The 10627-nt window shown below is 36.6% G+C and overlaps 1 non-coding gene across 1 annotated transcript; it reads left to right on the forward strand.

The window, feature by feature from the left end:
• Positions 1-498: 498 nt before the first annotated feature.
• On the forward strand, positions 499-662 carry LOC123459199. The gene has a single exon (XR_006636098.1). It is a non-coding gene; the product is annotated as a U1 spliceosomal RNA (small nuclear RNA).
• Positions 663-10627: the final 9965 nt, after the last annotated feature.

Consider the following 10627-nt stretch of genomic DNA (forward strand, 5'->3'; position numbering starts at 1 on the left):
CAGTTAAGGCGCTTTCTTGCAAAGGCTAACAATCTGAGTCTGAATCCCTAGTCCCCATACAGGCAAGACACACAAGATGGCACATGCTCCTGGAGTTTGTTTGCCCTTACAAACCCATTAACTTTCTATATCTGTGTTTTCTTCTCTCTCTAATCAATAAATTAATTTATTTAATTAAAAAAAGCACAAAGTATGGTATTTGACCTTTTACTCAACTGGATTTCACTTGAACACCAGATGCACTAGCAATTGCACTTGCTAAACTAGGAGCAGAATATCCATGGCCACCACTCAGGGATCATGCAGACATTGTAGCTGATAGTACTCTCTTCATGCTCAAAGGTTTTCAGGTTATCAGTTTTCATCTGTTCATACTTCTAAACTTTAGCTAGTGCACACATCTGGAAACATATTCCTTCTGAAAGTAAGGGTCAAAAACATACAGCTCTAAAGTTAATACATTTCCCTCCCTGGTCACGTAACAAGATTTTCTACTCTATACTTACCTGAAAGGAGAGATACCATGATCACGAAGGTGGTTTGCCCAGGGCAAGGCTCATCCATTTCTCTCCGGATGTACTGACCCTGATGATTTCCCCAAATGTGGGAAACTTGATTGTGTAATTTGTGGTGGTGGGGAACTATGTTTTCACTCTCCCCTAAAGATTAAAAAAAGAAAAGATTTTCTACTCTAAACACTCACATGCACATACAAGGATAACTTTATCAAGTACTAGAGTAAATGTATGTGTTACTGTTTCTAAGGACCATTCAAATTGTATGGCCACTAAATGTTCATACCCTCCCTTCCCCTTCACAGATGGAGAAACAGGCACAGAGAAGCTATTGAACTTGTTCAGTATCACACTGAATGTGAGTAACTTATAACACAGACCTGAGCCCAATATGCCTGCAGAACAGTGAATCCTGTCATGAAAGTCTTGGACTGTGTTCACCTTAGTTCATTACAAAATTAGGTACCACTTTCCTATTCAGCCAGAAATATAAGTAGCATAAGTCATCCTTATTTGGGTGCATATGATTGTGCCAATATAAAGTGATGGGTTTGAGATACTTGGGCATGTGAAGGAATTACTGTTAATTTTATACATAACATTGTCATTGCCTTTGTGTTCAAATCTATTTATTATTTTGAGCATGTTGTGAAGCACTTATAAAAGGTAAGCTAATGAGTTGCCTGTGTTAGACTTTCACATGGTCCAGATGGAATAAGGTGATAGATAAGACAAATTTATCAAAATTTGACAATGGTGACATTGTAAAATGACTACATAAGGGGCATTGGTTCATCTTATAAACTTTGTTTTTGTTTGAAAGTTTATGAAATCTAAAAGAAATGTACCACTGTTAAAAAAAAAATGAAAATTGGCTGGAGGGATGGATTAGCAGTTAAGGTGTTTACCTGCAAGGCCAAAGGTCCCATGTTTCATTCTGCAGTACCCACATTAGCATATGCATCTGGAGTTTGTAGTAGCTGGAGGCCCTGGCATACCCATTCATTCTCTCTCTCCCTCTCTCCCTCTTTCTCTGTCAAATAAATAAATAAAAATAAGATATTTAAAAATGCCAACTTTAGAGGATGATACAGATAGCTGTACTTCTAAATGAACTCACCCCATAGATATTGATATTATTATTTTTTTAAATTTTTTTAAAATTTTTTATTTATTTATTTGAGAGCGACAGACACAGAGAGAAAGACAGATAGAGGGAGAGAGAGAGAATGGGCGCGCCAGGGCTTCCAGCCTCTGTAAACGAACTCCAGACGCTTGCGCCCCCTTGTGCATCTGGCTAACGTGGGACCTGGGGAACTGAGCCTCGAACCAGGGTCCTTAGGCTTCACAGGCAAGCACTTAACTCCTTAGCCATCTCTCCAGCCCTTGATATTATTTTTGCTAAATTAAAAGGTTTGCATAGGAAGAAGTGTGATCAAGACTTGGTGAGAATAAAAGATGTTTAGTGCTCTGTGGAAAGAAGATGCCTGGATATGCAGAGGTACAGGCACTGTGGCATTATCTACTCAGGTGGGCTGAAAGGGACAAAAAGTATGAGGAAAGAAACATAAAGTAAAAATATTTGGCTCATGTCATTTGTATGGCTATTGTGTATCCATTGTAAAAGTCTGTTTCCTAGAATATAGGTTACTAACTCAAAGCCTATACAAAAACAGTCCCATACACATTATGATAGTGAATTTTCAGGCAGATAGGTTTTAAAAAAGTACAAAAGAAACATTTTAAGATAAAGAGAGTGAAATATGATGAATACCCATGGATAATAGGATCAAGAAGAGAATTGGATACCCAATTATAGAATCTTGTGTTACAATTAATGTGATCAACTTAAATTGGCTGCAACTAATCTGACCTTAAGAAACTCATACATTGTATAACTGTTTATGCTCACCAATGCTTCCTACAAATTCAAGTGATTGGAAGCTCAATAAATGTGTTGAATGAGTGAATAAATGAACATGTTAATTAGATTGTAAATGTAAATGCATGTACATATTATACTCTAATTCCTCATACATTTTTCTAAAAATGCAAAAGGAAATTTGGACTTTATATTTAGTAAATTGCTACTAATGTTAAATGAGTCATGAGAGAAATGAGTTTCTTCGTGGGATTTTGAAGCCATTTCTGAGGAGAAGGCAAGGAGATCCTACTGCAATGCTTGGAAATGTTATTCTTTTTCAGGTGAATCCACATCATAGTCTTTTCATGCTAAACTGAAAAGGCTTTCTTCTCACTTAAAACCTGGAGATGACCGGGCGTGGTGGTGCACGCCTTTAATCTTGGCACTCGGGAGGCAGAGGTAGGAGGATTGCCATGAGTTCAAGGCCACCCTGAGATGACAGATTTAATTCCAGGTCAGCCTGGACCAGAGTGAGACCCTACATCAAAAAACCAAAAAAAAAAAAAAAAAAAAAAAAAACTGGAGATGCCAGGACTTAAGGTTTTTTTTTTTTTTTTTTCTAGTATTACAAAGAGAATAAAACCCAATGGACAAGTCCACATTCTAGGCAAAACACATAGTCCTGGCATTTTTGTTCTGCTATCTTTTTTTTTTTTTCTTTAGTAAGAAGTGAGCTACAGAGGCCCCCAACACCTCATCACTGAAACAGACCAAAAGTGAACCCAACATTGCTAAGGAAAATTTTGCGGAAGAGGGGGCGGAAAGAATGTCAGAGCCACATGTTGGGTCATGATAGGCAGAGACATTTATCGTACCAATAACTGTGGGCTAACTCCACAACGCACGACCCATATACATCAATAAGGAGGGGCCATTGGGGAGGGGTTAGGTCACGGATGAGCCTAATAATGGTACCAAACTGCCTATATTTGCTGAATAGAAAACTAATTTAAATTTTTTTTTTAAGAAGTGAGCTACAAAAGTATTATTGGGTCATTCATTTAAAAATATTTTGAAAAGTATTTTATTTATTTATCCTTAATTTGAGAGAGAAGTGAAGGGTGTGTATGTGTGTGTGTGTGTGTGTGAGAGAGAGAGAGAGAGAGAGAGAGAGAGAGAGAGAGAGAGAGAGAGAGAGAGAAGGAAAGTGGGGGGCTTTCCAGGACTTTAGGCCACTGCAAACAAATTCCAGATGCATGTGTAGCTTTGTACATCTGGCTTACATGTGTCCTGGGGAATTGAATCTTGGTTCTTTGGCTTTTAAGGCAAATGCCATGAACACTAAGACATCTTTCCAGCCTTCATTTAATTTTTAAAACAAACATATTTATTTATTTTGAGGGATAGAAAGATATACAAACATATACACACAGAGAATGGGCATGGCAAGGCCTCCAGCCACTGCAAATGAACTTCAGATACATGTGCCACCTTGTGCATCTGGCCTACATGGGTAGTAGTGGATCAAAACTGGATTCTTAAAGCTGCACAGGCAAGTGCCTTAACAACTTAGCAATCATTCCAGCCCTAAAACAAACATATTCATTAATTTGTGAGGAGAGGCTAGACTATGTATATACCATGACCTCTTGCCTCTGCGAATGAACTCCAGATGCATGCTCCACTTTGTGCTTCTGGCTTTATGTGGGTATTGAGGAATCAAATCTTGGACAGTAGATTTTGCAAGCAAATGCCTTTAACTGCTAAGCCATCTTTCTAGCCAAAATTTACTTTTAGTCAGCAAATAATATTTGTGGCAATTCGTAAGTTTGGAGGACACAGTACATGCATTGATACATACAATATGTAATGATTAAATATTTTGTGATGTTGGTACTTGCACATTTCAGCTACATACTCTACCACTCAGTTACATCCCAACCCATCATTAAAAAATATTTTTATTTTTCTTGTTTTATCTGTGAATCAAATTGAGGGAGGGGTAAGCCTTTTATTTAAAAAAAACAATATTTGCAATGGAATGGGCTCCTCCCAAAATATTAAATATTATTTAGATGATGGTAATGTTACTATATAAGCATGCATCTGCACATATGTGTGCATTTGCAACACACACATCACATCGCATGCCACAGCCCACCTGCTGTACACACACACACACACACACACACACACACAGAGAGAGAGAGAGAGAGAGAGAGAGAGAGAGAGAGAGAGAGAGAGAGAGAGCAAAAAAATGAAGACATCTGAAACCTGTGTGTCTGTTGAAGCAGAACATAGTGCTGAGTTCATGGTAGGAATTCTGCTCATTTCATCATGGCCAGAAAGGAAAAGAGCATTGAAGAGCTCAGTTCACATTGTCCCTTTCTAGGCACTTCTCAATGTTCAGAAGACCTCCCACAAGACCAAACTTCACAAGATTTTACCACCTTCCAACAGTGATAGAGGCTTGGATCAATCTTTTATTACCATAGAGACATTTGGGGAGGATTTTACAAAATGACAGAAGCAGCTCTCACAGATCCTGCAGGGGGATTGATCTTGGGGTTCTCGGCCTCTAAGTCTCTTTGGGATGACTTGTTCTTATAAATTGTAAGTTTATAACTCATAAATTTGTCCTTATAAATTCTCCAGTGTCAGGCACTTGAACATAGCGGCACAAAATGGACTAAGGCATACTGGTAAACATCAAATGTAGCATTCTGTCTGATATCTCATGATATCTCTCCAGCCCTCAACTGTATTTCAAAGTTAGCATTTCTGGACTAGAGAAATGGCTTAGCAGTTACAGCGCTTGCCTGTGAAGCCTGAGGAAGCAGGTTCAATTCCTCAGGTCCACGTAAGCGAGATGCACAAGGTGGCACATGTGTCTGGAGTTCCTTTGCACTGGCTGGAGGCCCTGGTGCACCCATTCTCTGTCTCCATCTCTCTATCTGTCTTTTTCTTTCTCTGTCTCTCTCTCTCCCTCTCTCAGATAAATAAATAAAATATTAAAAATAAAATTAGCATTTCTATTCTTTTTCAGTTCATATCTTAAGCTTAAGACTAATAAGCGTGTTGTTTTCTGTGCTTCTGAACAAACAAGAGTGTTTTTCCTGCAGACTCCAACCTGTCAATCACACAGCAGGTTTTTGTTTCCTTTCTGTGCCAAAATCCACTACTTTGGGTTTGTTTGGCTCTCTGTTAGCCTCACAAGCTGAAATCCTACACTGAATAAACCACCAGTATTTATATTGGAAAATTTACTTTTATATCGGAAAGGTGGATCATGCAATGAAGGAGTGAAATCTCAACAGCGTTCATTAAATATTGATAGAACAAGCCTACATGAGACACACTTTTCTAAGTGAGTACTCTTTAATGGGTCTTGACCTCCTCACAGTGTCCAAATTCAGTCATTTTCACTGACACCTACAAGAACTGCTGACCTAGGACAAATCCCTAGGCAACACTTGCCTACCACCTGACCTCTTAATGGACTGTGCAAAAAAACACCCTGTATCTTACCCAGTTCCAAGTTCAAGTTGCTTTTGTTCTGCAGCCCTCTGGAGCATGGTATTCATGTAAAACCAAAATATGCAACAGGCACACTTAATGGGTTTCAGTAGTTGGAATTAGTTTTCCTTACTTCATCATTTCTAAAAGTTACATGTTGAAACACCATGAAATTGAACGAATGGCCTGCTCAATTTCGGTTAAAATAAGTGGTTTACTTTAGGCAAGTGAACCCCAGCTAGATCATAGTTAGAAGGATGTAAAATATATTAACAACAGGCTTGCTTTGGTTGGGGGGGACCTTAAGTTCCCTCTCTCTCTTCTCTCTCTCTCTCTCTCTCTCAATGTTGTTTCTCTTTTACCAGGTTGAAGGTAAGCATTCACTTGTTACTGATTTATTCATAATTTGGTTAAGTTACCTATATTTAATACTCATGAAAATTGTTATTCCAAGTGAATTGAAGCAGCTATGAATACACAAATGTGTATTTATAAGATGATTAGGATCCTGAATATATAGTTTCTCAAAAATGTGTATACTAACACTAAACTAATGAACATGAATGTTAGAGAACAGATTCTGGAGATATAATTATTTAATATCTCTATGCATAAGTAGGTTATATATATATATATATATACACATAATATACAAAATTTTATATATATATATATATATATATATATATATACATATATACATATATATATATATATACCTTTCACCCACAGTTTTATTCTTTCTTAATAATGTACTATGTATTATTAATAAAACATATGTTGGCATTTAATGAGCTATATACCTTACTTGAAATTGCATGAATCTCACTCTGCTAACAAAGTAGAACAAGGAGTGGAATTTGGATCTATATCTCAATTTTGCTGCAAAGTAGTTTGGCATCCAGGACTTCACACACCTCCATCTTCAGTACACTACTCTTTTTAGAGAACTTCTCTTCACTTGTCACTTTACCAGGCAATGCCACTGTTTATTCAACTACTATACTAAACTAAGCCTTTCCTTTTCCAATGATAGAAGTATCTTGCAAGATAACATATGACAAATCCCAGTTAAAACATCTATCTGCCCACCACCGTCACCAGAGATCAGATGCCTACACATCAGCATTGGCAGAGACTTTAGCAAACCCCAAAGAATTCCAACCTGTTCTGTCCTCTGGAAAACTCAATGACTGGGAGCTTCACCTCTGGGGATAGATTTGCAACAAATGTCAATACACTATGTAAGTGGAAACATTTAAGTGTAAATATTTGAGTCAAATATATTTGTCTTTACATTAACAAAGCCATTTTGCTTTATCCGGAGAATTCTATGTCACACACCAAATAAAGGCCTTGTATGATTGTATGAGAGGGCACTGTCTATTTAACTGAGAATCAGCTAGGATTGTTGCCCTCTAATGAGTTGTTTCCTGTAGTTTACAATGGGAACAGCAAAAGAACCATCCCTCTCTCTCTCTCTTTCTCCCTCTTTCTCTCTCTCTCTCTCACGCACACTGAAAAGCCAGGAGGTTCTATTTTGTAAAACATACTCAGAAAATTATTTCATATGAAAGGAAATAGATGGAAAATAACTCCTAACTGATTACATTTCCAAAGTAACAAATTCTGTCAATGTCTCTTATTAGACAATTACTAGTCACCTAATAAGATAGGTATGCATTATTTTATGAGTCCAAAAGAACCACTTGTAAATTCACATCATACTCCTGCCTATGGCCCCAGTTGCTTCTCAGACAGATGGAATCACAGAGATGAAAATAGAAAATATTTACATAAATAAAAAAGGAAACTCACAGGCTATAGAGGTTGCTCTTTGGTTAAAGTCACTTTATGCAAAGACTGCAGGTCCTGTTCAATTATTCAGTACCATCATAAAGGCAAATGCACAAAGAAGCACATGTGTGTAGTTTGTTTGCAGTGGTAAGAAATCCTGACACATCCATAGTCTCTCTCTTTCTTTCTCTCAAGAAATAACTTCGTTTAAAAAAGGAAACTTATGGGCTGGAGAGATGGCTTAGCGGTTAAGCGCTTGCCTGTGAAGCCTAAGGACCCCGGTTCGAGGCTCAGTTCCCCAGGTCCCATGTTAGCCAGATGCACAAGGGGGCACACGCGTCTGGAGTTCGTTTGCAGAGGCTGGAAGCCCTGGCGCGCCCATTCTCTCTCTCTCCCTCTATCTGTCTTTCTCTCTGTGTCTATCGCTCTCAAATAAATAAATAAAAAATTTAAAAAAAAAAGGAAACTTATGGAAACACCGGCCAGTAATATATGAAACCATATAGCTAAGTCACTTTACCTAGTATCTTTCTATCTGTCTATCTATTTATCTGTCTGTCTATCTGTTTGTCTGTCTATCTATCTTTGATGTATGTATCTATCCACCCATTATCTGCCATCTAATCTATCATCGATCCATATATCCAGTTATCTGTCTAGCTATATATTTCTCCAAGTAGTAGCCTTTGTGAACATTTTCCTTCAAAGTTAACTGATATTGTGATAAAAACATCAGTTTACTAAAAAAATTCAAACATATTCTAAATTTCATGAATAAGGTATTTTTATGTTTGTACCTATTGCAGTCAGGTTTGCATTGATGGCAGAAAACACCCAGTCAAAAGCAGCTAGAGGGAAAAAGGGTTGATTTTGGCATAAAGACTCAAGAGAAAACTTCATGATGACTGAAGAAAATAAAGGCATAAGCAGAGCATGGAGATCACCTCCTAAGCAACATCATATGGAAAGCAGTAACAGGAGAGAATGTCAAATGCTGGCAAGAGGAAGCTGGCTATAATACCCATAAACCCACCCCCAGAAATACACTGCCTCCAGGAAACTTTAATTCCCAAATTGCCATCAGCTGGGGACCTAGCATTCAGAACACATAAGTTTATAGGGGACACCTGAATCAAACCATCATAGTACTTTTAATAATATTAATATATTTTGTTTTCCCATGCTCCTGGTTTTTCCAATTTGTACAGCTAAATTGGAGAGATTTTTTTCAAAGAGAAATTTTGTTTGTGTTTTGACCTTTATGAATAAACATTTTTTAGGTCTTTGTAAAGGGATTCTAGTTAAACAAGCAAATTACTATGTATGGAGACATCAAAAGATGAAAATAAGATAATACATAAATTTGTAATATTGAAAAGATATAACTTAAATTTATATTTACACAAGAAGATTTGCATAAAAGAAAAGCTAAGATATTTATGAAAGTGTACAGAACAGCAAAAGATATAATCTTTGAGAATTTTTTTGAAAAAAATCAATATAGGATAAAAAATATAGTCAGTATGTACATTAAAACCATATGCATTCCATGGAGCTCAGAAATTATTTTTTCAATTTTTGTAATATTATTACTATTTTTAAGTTGTCATGCAGAGATTTGTACCACACAGCATTTTCAGATAAAATTAGTTTTATTGATTCTCATGTTTCCTCCTAACTCCAATCAACCACCTTCTAATCCTCTCTCTCCTAATATTCTCCCCACTTCTGTTTGCATTTCACATTGACAGATGAATTGATGATAATGGTAATGTGGTACAGATACTGAATGAAATTCTATTCAGCGATATGGAAAACTGAAATTATGAAATTTGCAGAAAAATGAATGAATCTAGAAATAATTACATAAAATTAAGTGGGCTAAATTTAGAAATCTCAAAACTTATAAGCATGTATGTAATGGGCGGTCAAGTATAGGCAAAATTTTAAATGTAAAATTATCACCAAAAGTGAATACAGGGAGAGTAGCTAGAAGAGAGATTAGTGAAGGGTACAAGGAGCTCAGAATTTTATTTCCAGAATAAGTTTTGTATATGAGCACAAAAAAATATGTTTTGCATGTTTAGTATATTGTTGCTGATAAAGACAAAACAGAATTTGTATCTAAAGGAACAAAATAATATATAAAATAAGCAAGTTAAAATTAATTTATAAAGGCCAGGAAGATAGTTCAGTGGCTAAAAGTGCTTACTATATAAAACTAACAATCAGAATTCAGATGTCCAAACCCACATAAAATCTATACAAACTAGCGCAGGGTCTGTAATACCAGTGTACCTAGGGGGGCAGAGCCAAAGTATCCCAGGAGCTCACAGGCCAGCTAGCTGGATGTACACAGCAATGAACAAGAATGAACAAGAAAGACCCTGTTTCAACCAAGGTAAAGGGAGAAGACCAATATCTCAAGGCTGTCTTCTGACCTTCACATATATACACAAGCACATGCCTATGCACACAAAGACAGACACACACACACAGAAAATTATGTATTAAATGTAAATCTCAAAGACATAAATTATAAAATGACAAAACAAAGTTATATTACTTACAAATATCTGTATATATTTCTATAAGTATATATGCCATATATATATATATATATATATATATATACATATTTATAGAAACAAACAGTATATATTCTTTTTTTATATTTTATTTATTTATTTATTTACCTACTTACTTGAGAGAGAGAAAGAGGCAGAGAGAAAGAGTGGGTGTGCCAGGGCCTCCAGCCACTGCAAATGAACTCCAGATGCATGCACCCCTTTGTGCATCTGGCTTATGTGGGTCCTGGAGAGTTGAACCAGGATCCTTTGGCTTTGCAAGCAAACACCTTAACCAGTAGGCAATCTCTCCAGACTCCTATTCTTTAAGGATATGCATATAAATACACCAGGGAAACAGAAGTGAA

This window comes from Jaculus jaculus, chromosome 2 (genome assembly GCF_020740685.1).
Source record: "Jaculus jaculus isolate mJacJac1 chromosome 2, mJacJac1.mat.Y.cur, whole genome shotgun sequence".
NCBI classification, from domain to species: domain Eukaryota; kingdom Metazoa; phylum Chordata; class Mammalia; order Rodentia; family Dipodidae; genus Jaculus; species Jaculus jaculus.